At 34.3% G+C, this 11,851-nt stretch overlaps 1 long non-coding RNA gene across 1 annotated transcript in view; it reads left to right on the top strand.

Moving 5' to 3' along the window:
- Window positions 1-11,590, top strand: part of LOC146996876 (uncharacterized) — a 165,258-nt gene extending 153,668 nt beyond the window's left edge. Inside the window, exon 3 of the long non-coding RNA XR_015041746.1 lies at window positions 11,010-11,590. This is a non-coding gene — a long non-coding RNA (uncharacterized LOC146996876). The remainder of the gene's footprint in view (window positions 1-11,009) is intronic.
- The last annotated feature ends 261 nt before the right edge of the window (window positions 11,591-11,851 follow it).

An 11,851-nucleotide genomic window follows, 5' to 3' on the forward strand; every position in this document is an offset into this window, starting at 1 on the left:
TTTCTTTTTGTTACAAAATAAACGTACGAAACTGTAATGAAAATAAAGAATCACTTTGTAATAAATTCAGTAAACTACTTTTATGGAAGACAACATGAAACAATTCAGTATTTTTTTTTGGGGGGATGCTAACGTCTGGGAAAATTTTTAATTAAAATCGCCCTTATTTTTAAGCAATTCTCTGTGTTTAGAAATTTGATATTATTTCTATCTTTGAATTTTATCCTGCTTTTCACAGTTGATTTTGACAGCAACGTATTTTTTTATCCACTGGCTTGAAAACTGCCATCAATCAGATGCACAAATTATTGAAATCTTTCACGCAAAACCATGTGTAGCTTTTCAAGCTATGCCATACCATGAAACTTAAACACAGTTTCAATTCAACTAATTTTTCAAATTCATTAATAATGATTGATTTACTGAATTTGGTTTAAATGAAAAGAGAAATAAGTTTTCAAGTTGACAAAGTGCAGTTGCCTAATTTGTTCACAAAATTTGTTTTTCTTATTATGTTTCTAAATTAATAGGCTTCAGATCATAACACAGTTTCAATTCAACTAATTTTTCAACATTTCAACATATTTATATCTCTCAGTTATGGATACACCTGTTTCACAACTACCGCAATTCGAACGCTGATTGTGACAAGTCATTAAAAAGATATGCTGAATGCTTAAAAAATATGTTATAGTAAATGCTACATTGAAATTAGTCCCCCACAAAATATTCTACCTGGCCTCAAAAGCTGCGTCCCCCCAGAGGACGGTATAAAGGGCATAAGTGGTTAAGCCGAGCTGCTTTGGCAGGTAACCAGTCTGTGCTATGTCACAAAATCTGATTTAGGGCTCTTGGCATAAAGTTAGATGTTTTAATCTTTGTGCCGATTTGGGATAAGCGTCGACCAGTCGGAGCGAACGCGCGAAACCTGAATGGGAAAACAAAGCGGAAAAGCTGTAGACACACCACGCATGGCTCAAATTTTAGCTTCTCTAAGTGGGTGAGGCTTAGATACTGTGTCGCAGGTGTGCACGGAATTCCCGCATTTTATTCCTTGTGACTATGCCTTTATGACATTTAAGGGCCGTTCCCACTGTGGTTTATCTGAGCTAACAAACACACCTAACATAGCCGACTCATCTCCAAAACCAGTTTTTTTCCCATAGGGCAGTAAGTTGAAAAATGTGAACTGCAGGCATAGCGGAGCTGGTCGGCACACGGAGCTGACTCCGTTAGCTCAGATAAACATCAGTGGGAACGGCCCTTTATGTCGCCGTCTGAACGCAACCAAACAGACTATTTATGCCCTTCTCGCCACTTTCTGCAGCTAATTTGAGAAGTCCTCCTTCGTATAAGGATTTAATTGCCTTGCTGTGGCTGCATCGAAGTCGCGAATGGATTTAAAACCTTGTTTTTTAAATATTTCTAAAATTTGATGAACATTCAAACGATTTTGGAAAAGCCATGTTGAATGATGCTGAAACCAAGAAATAAAACGTATGAGGACATATCGCAGTCATTTTATTTGGCAGAAAACTGTATTTAGTACCAGAAATAATGCGTATGGAGAATAACATTATTTGTTCATTTTTAGGCCATTCAATGCAAATCTCTCACTTAAATACTCTGATAGGTTCTAATAACATTTCAGAGTTCGAATCCAGCTTGCGCAATTCCATCAAAGTCAAAAAACATAATCCACATCATTTTATTGTTGATGCGCTTCTGCCCACAAGTTCTTCAAAGTCAGTTAGCCATTTCGTAGCCGGCCGTGCTACCACTTACACAGCAAAGCAATCAAATGATCCAGAGTTCCAATCCCATTAAGATCGTCCCTGATTTTTCGTGTTTTCTGCTTCGGAAAGACTAATAGAATCTACAACTTTAAGATACACTGTCTTTCAACCACGGCTCATAATCTAAATAAATTAAAAATGCGTCATGCAACACTCATTTTTACAGAGGTTTGATATCTTATTTCCCATCGGATTGTCCTTTGCGATGGCATTCACCATATTCACAATGGGTGGTTGTTTAGCAATTTTCTCTTTTAATTTATAACCAGAAATCACGCGAAGCATGATTCGCTGTATCGAAATACTCCGCCAGATTTTTAATATTGAAGATATGTTCATTCCCATATGATTTTGGATACAAACAATAAAAGAAAAAAACGTTTAACGCTAAAAACTACCTAGCTTTGGTAGGCGTTCAGAAATGAAACCTAGTACGATATTACCCTCTGTTGTGTAGCTAAAATTTTTAATATTTACAAATTAAAATTTTGATTTCTATGATTCACTTAATTATATTAAATTTGCTACACGAATCATAGAAATCAAAATTTTAATTTGTAAATATTCAAAATTTTAGCTACACAACACCTCTTTGAAGACCACACCTATATATTACATTTGCAAGTTAAAATAAGAATGGAAGATCAGTTTAATAATATTAACATTCATTTTCCATTTTAAAATTGTAATATTTATTAAGTGATTTATCATCTTTTAAATTATTTTAACAAGGGAGTGTTAAAATTATTTGATCTAAACTAAGGGGTAATTCTAATGTGAGGAATTTTCCCTTAAACCACAAGATTTTCTTTTCTTCCTCCTGAGGATTTGCCGTGAATACAAATCTGCAAGCATTTTTGAATGCTGAATAATGCACGCTGTTTTCAGAATCTGTGATCTCTTTCTAAAACTGAAGTAAAAAGTAAATATAGTGTGTAAAACGGAGATTTTAGACTCACTACCAAAAGAGTTATTGTATGAACATAGACTAAGATAATTTTTATGACCATTCATTGCGCACTTTGACCACGAAATTTATTTAGAAATCAGAACATTCTATATCAGTTATTTGCTTGCCAAGGGAAACGACGAAGGATTGAGCATTGCCGTCATCTAAGGAAGGTAGGGAAATATGTAGTATATCCAAGCAATACCTCTTGATGTCGTATGCAGAACTGATCTTTATCAACAACATACTGTCTTATCGATTGTGTTTTATCAACATCTCGTAACTGCTATCGACCACTTTATGGATCATTGCCCTGGAAACCTTAAAAGCTAAAGAATTAAGCAAGACATGTAATAAGTATAATGGTACTTTGGGTTGCATGCGAAATTCATATATGTAAATTCAAATGCAGTGATACCGGTATGCCCAAATAAACTGTATTATAAGTAAAAATACTGAATACGCTAATTTAATTAAGGACAACAATTTATTTCTAAGCCAGTTTTTATTTTCCTATTAAGCATCCTGTAAAATCACAAATAAAAGTTAAAAAAAAATATCGAATACTATCACCTCTATTCTTTTCTGAGCCGCATCTCAGTTACAATATCTGCCTTTCTCAGATTAATATTTATTATCTATATATGCTTTATATTTCTCATTAGTATATTATTGTTCTATTTACTAATATCACAATCAAACATTACCATAAAATATTTCTTCCGATATTTGTCAGAGCCCTATATGTCCCCTTTGTAAATAATTAACTATGAAGGTCCATTCTCGCTAAACAGTGCGTCTCCAGGAATCAATTGGTGGCTACTATCTTAGTAAATATAAAGTCTTAAAATACGTAATTATTTTAATTGTACAAGATAACGCTGTTCCTTACCGATGTATTTCTTAGAACTATTTAATCACTGTTAAATCTTGCAGTTTTCGAACAATTGTAAATAAACAATTTAAAATATTTACATGTAGTGCCGATCGCTTGGAGCTGTGATGAAAACCAGATGCCGTGACGTCATTCTCTCTACGAGCTGCGAAGGCGCCAAGCAAAAATTAGGGGAATTACCGTTTTGAGATGATAGACGATTGACGTGAAAGCAGAGACGCTGCTTCTGTTCAAAAAGAACTTTGACGAATCATTACTTGTTTAATTCTCTTAAATGTTAAATTTATGTAATAATCGTTTGTCTGATTAAAATGTCTTTCGTTAATTAATTTGTTCATCGTTTAAAATCCCCACAAAAATTTTCTCAGAAGTGGGATTGCACTTCAGCACTCGAATGAACAGTAATTTTACCTGCTTTCCTGGATTACTACCGGTTTTGAAGAATTTGTTGCTGTGCTGGACTGTTTTACGATGTATAATCAACTATGTTTCGAACAAAAACCTCATCAAACTCCTAGGAATGTATGCTGATTTACCTGAACCTAAACTGCGTAATAGTGAGTAAATAGTGTGCGGCTCTATTAAAGACTGTGGAATTAATTTTAATAATACTGGATGTCAAGTATCAAGACGTGAATTGTGGCCAAAAATCCATCGGACATAACCTGTTTCTACTCGCCTTTTGTCGACACCATTTGTGATCCATTGGATGGTATGGAAGTAATTTGTTTCGTTTCTGTTTCCGGATTATAGAGCCAGGAACATCGTGGATTACCATTATATGAAGTGAGTGATTTTCTCAATTTTATTAACTATGTTTCTAATTGATGTGCCGGGAATGGAAGATGTCCTGAAAAGTGAAAAAGCGCATAATATAAAATTATTACACAAAATAATATTTAACGATGTGGGCGACAGAAATAATCGAAAAAGGTTAAGACAATTTAGTGGTTTCTCTTTAGAAGAGAATAGTAAAGAACTTAATGAAAAACTCGAAAAAATCAAACAAGATTTTCAGGCTTATGAATTAATTTCCATTGCCAATGTTTTATGCATTGATAGCTCTGGCACACAAGATGACTTAGCAACCCGAATTGTTTCTTATCTGAATAATTTAGAATTGCTTAAAAATAATGTAATTTTAGAAGAAAGTGAAAACGAAAGTGATTTAGAGGGTGTGGATGGTGGGGATAAAAATGAAGTAGATGATAATGTTCGAGATGAAACGAAACTAAGAAACAATTCTGGTGCCACAGTGAGACAACTTCCTTCCCAATGTGCTAATGATAATATTCTTAGTACAATTGAAAACAAGTCGAATGTATTTCATAACTGTAGTATAAATGTTACTATTGAAGACATCAAATCTTTTGTTGCTCAATTTGATGGCCAAAGCCACGAAAATGTCAGTAGTTGGGTCGAAAGTTTCGAAGATGCAGCTACCATTCTTCAGTTAAATGATTTACAAAAACTGATTTTTGCTAAACGCCTGATGACAGGCAGAGCAAAACTATTTGTTCTTAGTGAACCAAAGTTGAACTCATGGCAAATTTTTAAGAATGCTATTCTTGATGAATTCCGGTCCAGCTGCAATTCGGCCGAACTGCATGAGTTATTATCAAAACAAAAAATGAAGAGCAATGAAACATTTGATGAGTATTTTTTAAATATGAAAAGAATTGCTAAAAATGGTCAAATTGAAGATGTTGCTTTAATACGATATGTTATAGATGGTATACCAGGCTCCGCGTTTAAAAAATCTTGCTTGTATGGGTCACAAACATTAACTGATTTTAAGAACAAATTGAAGCTTTATCAACAGATATGTGATGATGAAGAAAAGTCGCGAACGTCAAAAACAAAATCTGAAAGTAAACAAAAAATTGAATCTAAACATAAATATGACTCAAAAAATTCTGTTGACCAAACAAAGCGTAACGTAACCGATAGTCGAGGAACAATTCCTGAAATTAAACGCAATACAACCTGTTTCAACTGCGGTGAAAGCGGTCATATTTCCAAACAATGTGTTCATAAAGATAAGGGAGTCAAGTGTTTTAAATGTAAAGAATTTGGGCACCGAAGTTTCGAATGCTCAAATACGAATTCGAAACCAGAAGTATCAACCGTGAATATTGATGTAGTCTCGAAGTTGACCAAAGAAGTAAAAATTAATGATGTATATGTAACCGCGTTAATGGACACAGGAAGTCAAACTACTTTGTTATGTAGATCGACTTTTGATAAACTGAATATCGAAGGCCTCGTGCCCGTAAGTTCAACGCTGAGTGGGTTCGGTAAATGTCAAGTAAAACCTCTAGGTTTCTTTAAAGGTAATATTAAAATTAATGATTTCCAGTGTACTGCAGATATTTGTGTTGTAGACAACAATGTAATGACACATGAAGCCATTTTAGGCTTAAACGTAATATTAAAAGGTGAAATATTAATAAATGAAAATGGGGTTACCATAAAAAGTAAGTCACAGAGTGTAGAGGAAGTAAATATTGTATCTGTTTTACCTGTTGACCTAGCTAGTAACGAAGAAGAAATAAACATTGCACCTATTGTTCCAAACTACTTTAAAGAGACTGTTCAACAGTTAGTTTCGAACTATATGCCACGTAAGACCAAATCTACGGACATACAGTTAAAAATTTGCGTTAAAAATAACGAACCAGTATCGCATCAACCGCGTAGATTACCGTTTGCGGAAAAGAAAATTGTTGAAACCCAAATATCCGAATGGCTAAAGTCAGGAATTATAGAACAGAGTTCTTCGGAATATTCCAGCCCATTGGTCATCGTTAAAAAGAAAGACGGGACACCGAGTTTGCGTTGATTATCGTCGTTTAAACAAAGTTGTCGTAAAGGATAGATTTCCCCTTCCCCTGATTGAGGATATCCTAGACCGCCTTCAAGAAGCACATGTTTTCAGCACTATTGATCTCAAAAATGGCTTTTTTCACGTGGACGTCGAAAAGGAAAGTCGGAAGTACACATCATTTGTTACGCATGAAGGACAGTACCAGTTTTTGAAAGTGCCGTTTGGACTCTGTAACTCACCAGCTGTATTCCAGAGATTCATAAATACCATTTTCCGACCGTTAGTTAACGATGGCATCGTTTTGCCGTACATGGACGATATCATCATTTTGTCCGCCTCATACGAAGAGGGAATCGAGAGGCTGAGTCAAGTTTTAAATCTAGCGAGTGAATACGGATTGGAAATAAATTTTAAAAAATCCCAATTCTTAAAGAAACGAATTGACTTTTTAGGTCATGTCATAGAAGAGGGTAAAATTTTCCCATCCACCTTGAAGACGCAAGCTGTTATAAATTTCCCTGAACCATCTAATTTAAAACAGATCCAAAGTTTTCTTGGTCTGACAGGGTATTTCAGAAAATTTATTAGTAAATACTCTATAATTGCCAAGCCACTTAGCGACCTGCTAAAAAAGGGTAATAAGTTCGAATTCGGTGAAGTACAAAAGATCGCATTCAATCGTTTGAAATCAGCGCTAGCTGAGAAGCCTGTACTTGCAATTTATAACCCTAATTATGAAACCGAACTACACACAGACGCCAGTATAGAAGGATATGGGGCGATTCTAATGCAGAAACCTCCAGGTGATAGCAGTTTTCACCCCACTTATTTTATGAGTAGGAAAACCTCTGATGCAGAGAAAAGGTACTCAAGTTACGAGTTGGAGGTCCTCGCGATCACTGAAAAAGAAGCACTGAAAAGGTTCCGTGTTTACCTTTTGGGAATTTCATTTAAGATAGTGACGGACTGTTCAGCATTTCAACGGACGATGGAAAAAAGAGATTTAGCGACACGTGTTGCTCGTTGGGCTCTGTTGTTACAAGAATTCGATTATGTTATAGAGCATCGTAAAGGTGTTAGAATGCCACATGTAGATGCTCTAAGTAGAGCTCCTATAAACGTCTTATGCATTTCTATTGAAAATATCTTACCTAAATTAAAACTTGCTCAAGAAAATGACACTGAAATAAAAACCAATTATTGAAAACCTCGAGTTATGAAAATTATTGTAATAGAAATGGCGTACTATACAAGTTTATTGACGGTAAAGAATTGATAGTCGTACCGGAAAGTATGCAGACTGAAATCATAAAAGATGCTCACGAGAAAGGGCACACCGGTATCAAACATACAGAGAAACACTTGGATGAATACTATTTTATTCCCAAACTTCGGCAGAAGATAGAAAACGTTATCGCGAATTGTGTTCATTGCATCTTAATAAATCGTAAAGCTGGGAAAAAGGAAGGATTTTTACATCCGCGATTCAAAGAGGACATTCCGTTGCATACTTATCATATAGATCACTTGGGTCCTCTGGAAAGTACCCATAAAAACTACAAACACATATTAGTAGTGGTCGACGCCTTTACTAAATTTACTTGGATTTATCCAACAAAATCTACGACCTCAGCCGAGGTGATAGCGAAGTTAGAGAATCAGAAGGCCATTTTTGGAAGCCCTTGTCAGATCATTTCTGATAGAGGAACGGCTTTCACATCCAGTGAGTTTTCTGACTACTGTGCTAAAGAAGATATTAAACATCATCTAATCACCACAGGCCTGCCGAGAGCAAATGGACAAGTCGAACGAATCAACCAAGTCATTATATCAGTATTAGCGAAACTGTCCTTAAAAAAACCAACCGAATGGTATAAACATACACACAAAGTTCAGAGAACGCTTAACTCAACATGTTAAAGAAGCATTAACACTACTCCGTTCGAATTACTCTTCGGTACTAAAATGAACAGTAAGGGCACCGATCAGCTCAAAGAACTGATAGAAAGTGAGTTTCAATCTCAATTCGAGTCTCAAAGAGAAGAATTACGAAAGCAAGCCAAGAGGCAAATTTTCCAAGTCCAACAGGAAAATGAAAAAACATATAATGCCAAAAGAAGACAAGCACAGCCGTACAAAGTTGGTGACTTAGTGGCAATCAAAAGGACTCAATTCGGACCACACTTAAAATTAAGAGCGAAGTATTTTGGACCTTATAACATCACGAAAGTTAAGGGTGGCAACACCTATGACGTAATAAAGGAAGGATGCCATGAGGGTCCCATATGCACCACCACATGTGCCGAATTCCTCAAGAAATGGACGGCACCTTAAAATTTTTCACGAACACTTATTTCTGTTATTGTATATTCTTGCTTGTTGCTTTGTTTTTTTTTTTTTTTTTGAATTTTGCAGTGTCCTGGAGGGCCAGTCCACCCTCGGATGGCCGAAATGTAGTGCCGATCGCTTGGAGCTGTGATGAAAACCAGATGCCGTGACGTCATTCTCTCTACGAGCTGCGAAGGCGCCAAGCAAAAATTAGGGGAATTACCGTTTTGAGATGATAGACGATTGACGTGAAAGCAGAGACGCTGCTTCTGTTCAAAAAGAACTTTGACGAATCATTACTTGTTTAATTCTCTTAAATGTTAAATTTATGTAATAATCGTTTGTCTGATTAAAATGTCTTTCGTTAATTAATTTGTTCATCGTTTAAAATCCCCACATACATTAGACTTGAAACATACCAAATTTTTGCAAAAAAATTTGCGTTTTTGCTAGAAGAATGAGTTATGTCACATATCTTCGAAATCGATATAATTTTATTTAAAATGTACAATAACTTAAGGTTGTTCTTTTGCTTAATTTTAAGGCATTATTTGACAACTCATTTTTATGTATTCTTTTTATAAGGGATTGACATTCTAAAGGAGGCAGCTTTTATACATTGTCGAGAAGTTTCTTCTAGGATGTCCAAATCCTAAAAGAAACTAGAGATTATAAATTGGGAAAATTGACGAACTTCAAGCAGTCAGCAAATTTGACGAAATGTCACATTTCAGCGATTCATTTCATTGAAGACAAAAATTCTTAAAATTAAATCCATTTAAAGGAGATAAGAACATACGATGAGATTTGAGCCTGGTCTTACTCAAGTCACGAAAGTAAGCCTGATTTTAAGCCGCTTTATCTCAATTTTTCTATGGTGTTGGATTTTCGATACTACGAAAACACCAGATATTTCAGATTTACTAGACAAAAATGATGTATTTAAGCCTTAGGTAATTATCAAATAGCATGAGTAGAACTCCTCAAGTTATAACTGCGTAGTATCCCTCAAGCACAGTTTTGATGCTGCGTGTTGTTTCCTTTTCCACTAAGTATTCTCTCCTTTTCTTCTTTAAGAAATTTCAAAACTAGTTCCAGCAATTGTTTATTTACAATAAGAAATTTTCAGACAAAGAAATGCGATTGATGAAATAACTTGATCCCAAAATTTAAAAGCAAGATTGGTGAATTATGCATGTTTTAAAAGAATTTCTCCACTTTTACAGGGATTTAGAGTGTCTGTGTAGGATTAAGGATTTGCAGTATCCTACGAAACAAGTAATTTAAAGTAATTTTTCCTTTCCTACTTCAATTTCTTGCTGTTTCTTATGCAATGTTTTAAAAATGTTTCATTTCAAGAATTCCGTAATATTTCGGCATATTTTTTGCATAAGAGTAAGAAATATGTTTTCAAAAGCATGCAATTAGCAAAGTGTTGATAACATACATCAGGATACCGTTAATAGTATAAGGTATTTTCTCCCTCTTTTCCGCATGCTTTCGTGGTGTAATTGGAAGCATATTCTAAGCGTATTTGACAGGTCCAGCATTCGAGTCCTGAGAGGTGCTTTCGACATTTTTCATGTCTCCTGCTTCAAAAACACCTAATGACTACAATGATTCTACAATAAAGCTTTGGAAACAGCGGGTGTTCCTTGAATTTTACTTATATGTTTTACAAATGAAATCAAATTAATGAAACGAAATGAGTTGTAACAGTGTGTATGATCTAGTTGTAGTAAAAATCAAAGTGAAATTATGTACTTAATGTAATTATATAATTAAATGCTTATAAAAACATCTGGAGTTTATAGGTAATTCAGAATTATTGAGAATGATTTGACGTTTGTGAATTCTAGTTTCTGTTTTGCAGCTTCTCGATAGTACAGAAAAGGAAATTTCTTTACCTTAAGAAGTTTTGCAAGAAAATACCTTTTATTTAACTACCTTTCACCTTTCTCATTTTTTAATACTTTGTTCGCCTTTTGGACGTTTGGATAATATTTCGTGTGATCATTTTTAAAGAGCTATTTTGAAACCCTTCATTTGCGTATTCCAAAAATAAGAAGATTATTTAACAATTTATTCAAAGCAAAAATAGCACTTAATCACAATGAAGATAACTTTATTAAAACAATACTATTGTCTCTAATGCATATGCATAATTTAAACTAATCATTGAAAATAATATAATTTTTTGAAATTTAATTTCAGAGCACTTTCTGCTGTAACGTCACTATTATGCCTGTCTTTCTGACATTACAGTAGTGTTGCTGAAAAGAACAAGCAACTACACAATCTCGAATAAGTCTCCCAACCAAAAAAGTCTCATTTTATAGTAAAAACAGTTTTATGGTGTACCGAAATCAAGACGAGGACGGAGAGACGGCAAATGGAAAAAAAAATGATATGTGTTGCTGGCATTGAACGCATTGTGTCTTGAAACCTGAATTGTGGTTTCCATTAAAATATGTAATCATCTGTAGTCAAAAGTTTACGGAAATATAAAGGATAAACTATAGCTGAAAATTTCAAAAATTATTTTTAAGAAAATTTTAATGAAACATACACACATGACATAATTTTTAGTTATATCTAAGTGAATATAAATACTTTTTTTGTCTGTATTATGCATTTCTGTTTTGTAATTTGGCTTTATGTATGATATTTATTTATTAAATGATAACAGTGTTTCAGTGTTTTCTTTCTGAAGTTGACTTTTAAAAGCGAAAGTACACAATTCTATACAAGTATTCAATTTCTTCATTCTATATGAATATTCAATTTGTTTGTTTCCGAAGCTCTCATTTTCAGTGCAACATTATTTTAATTTTAGCAACATGCTCTTTCCCCCTTCGAATTTTAAAGACGTCACACTAATGTATTTGCGATCTAATGTAAGAAGAGAAATCGACAGGGAAGTCACAAAAGTTACAAAATAACCTAACGGGATACTCGCCTGAAAACTGCTTTTAATTCATAGCGTAATATTTATGTTATGTATACAATTGTTTCATCATTTTATCAATCCCATTAGTTGCACAAAATTCTTCGGG

This window comes from Stegodyphus dumicola, chromosome 6 (assembly GCF_044657685.1).
Source record: "Stegodyphus dumicola isolate Sdum_Otavi_A_Nest chromosome 6, ASM4465768v1".
Taxonomy (NCBI): Eukaryota; Metazoa; Arthropoda; class Arachnida; order Araneae; family Eresidae; genus Stegodyphus; species Stegodyphus dumicola.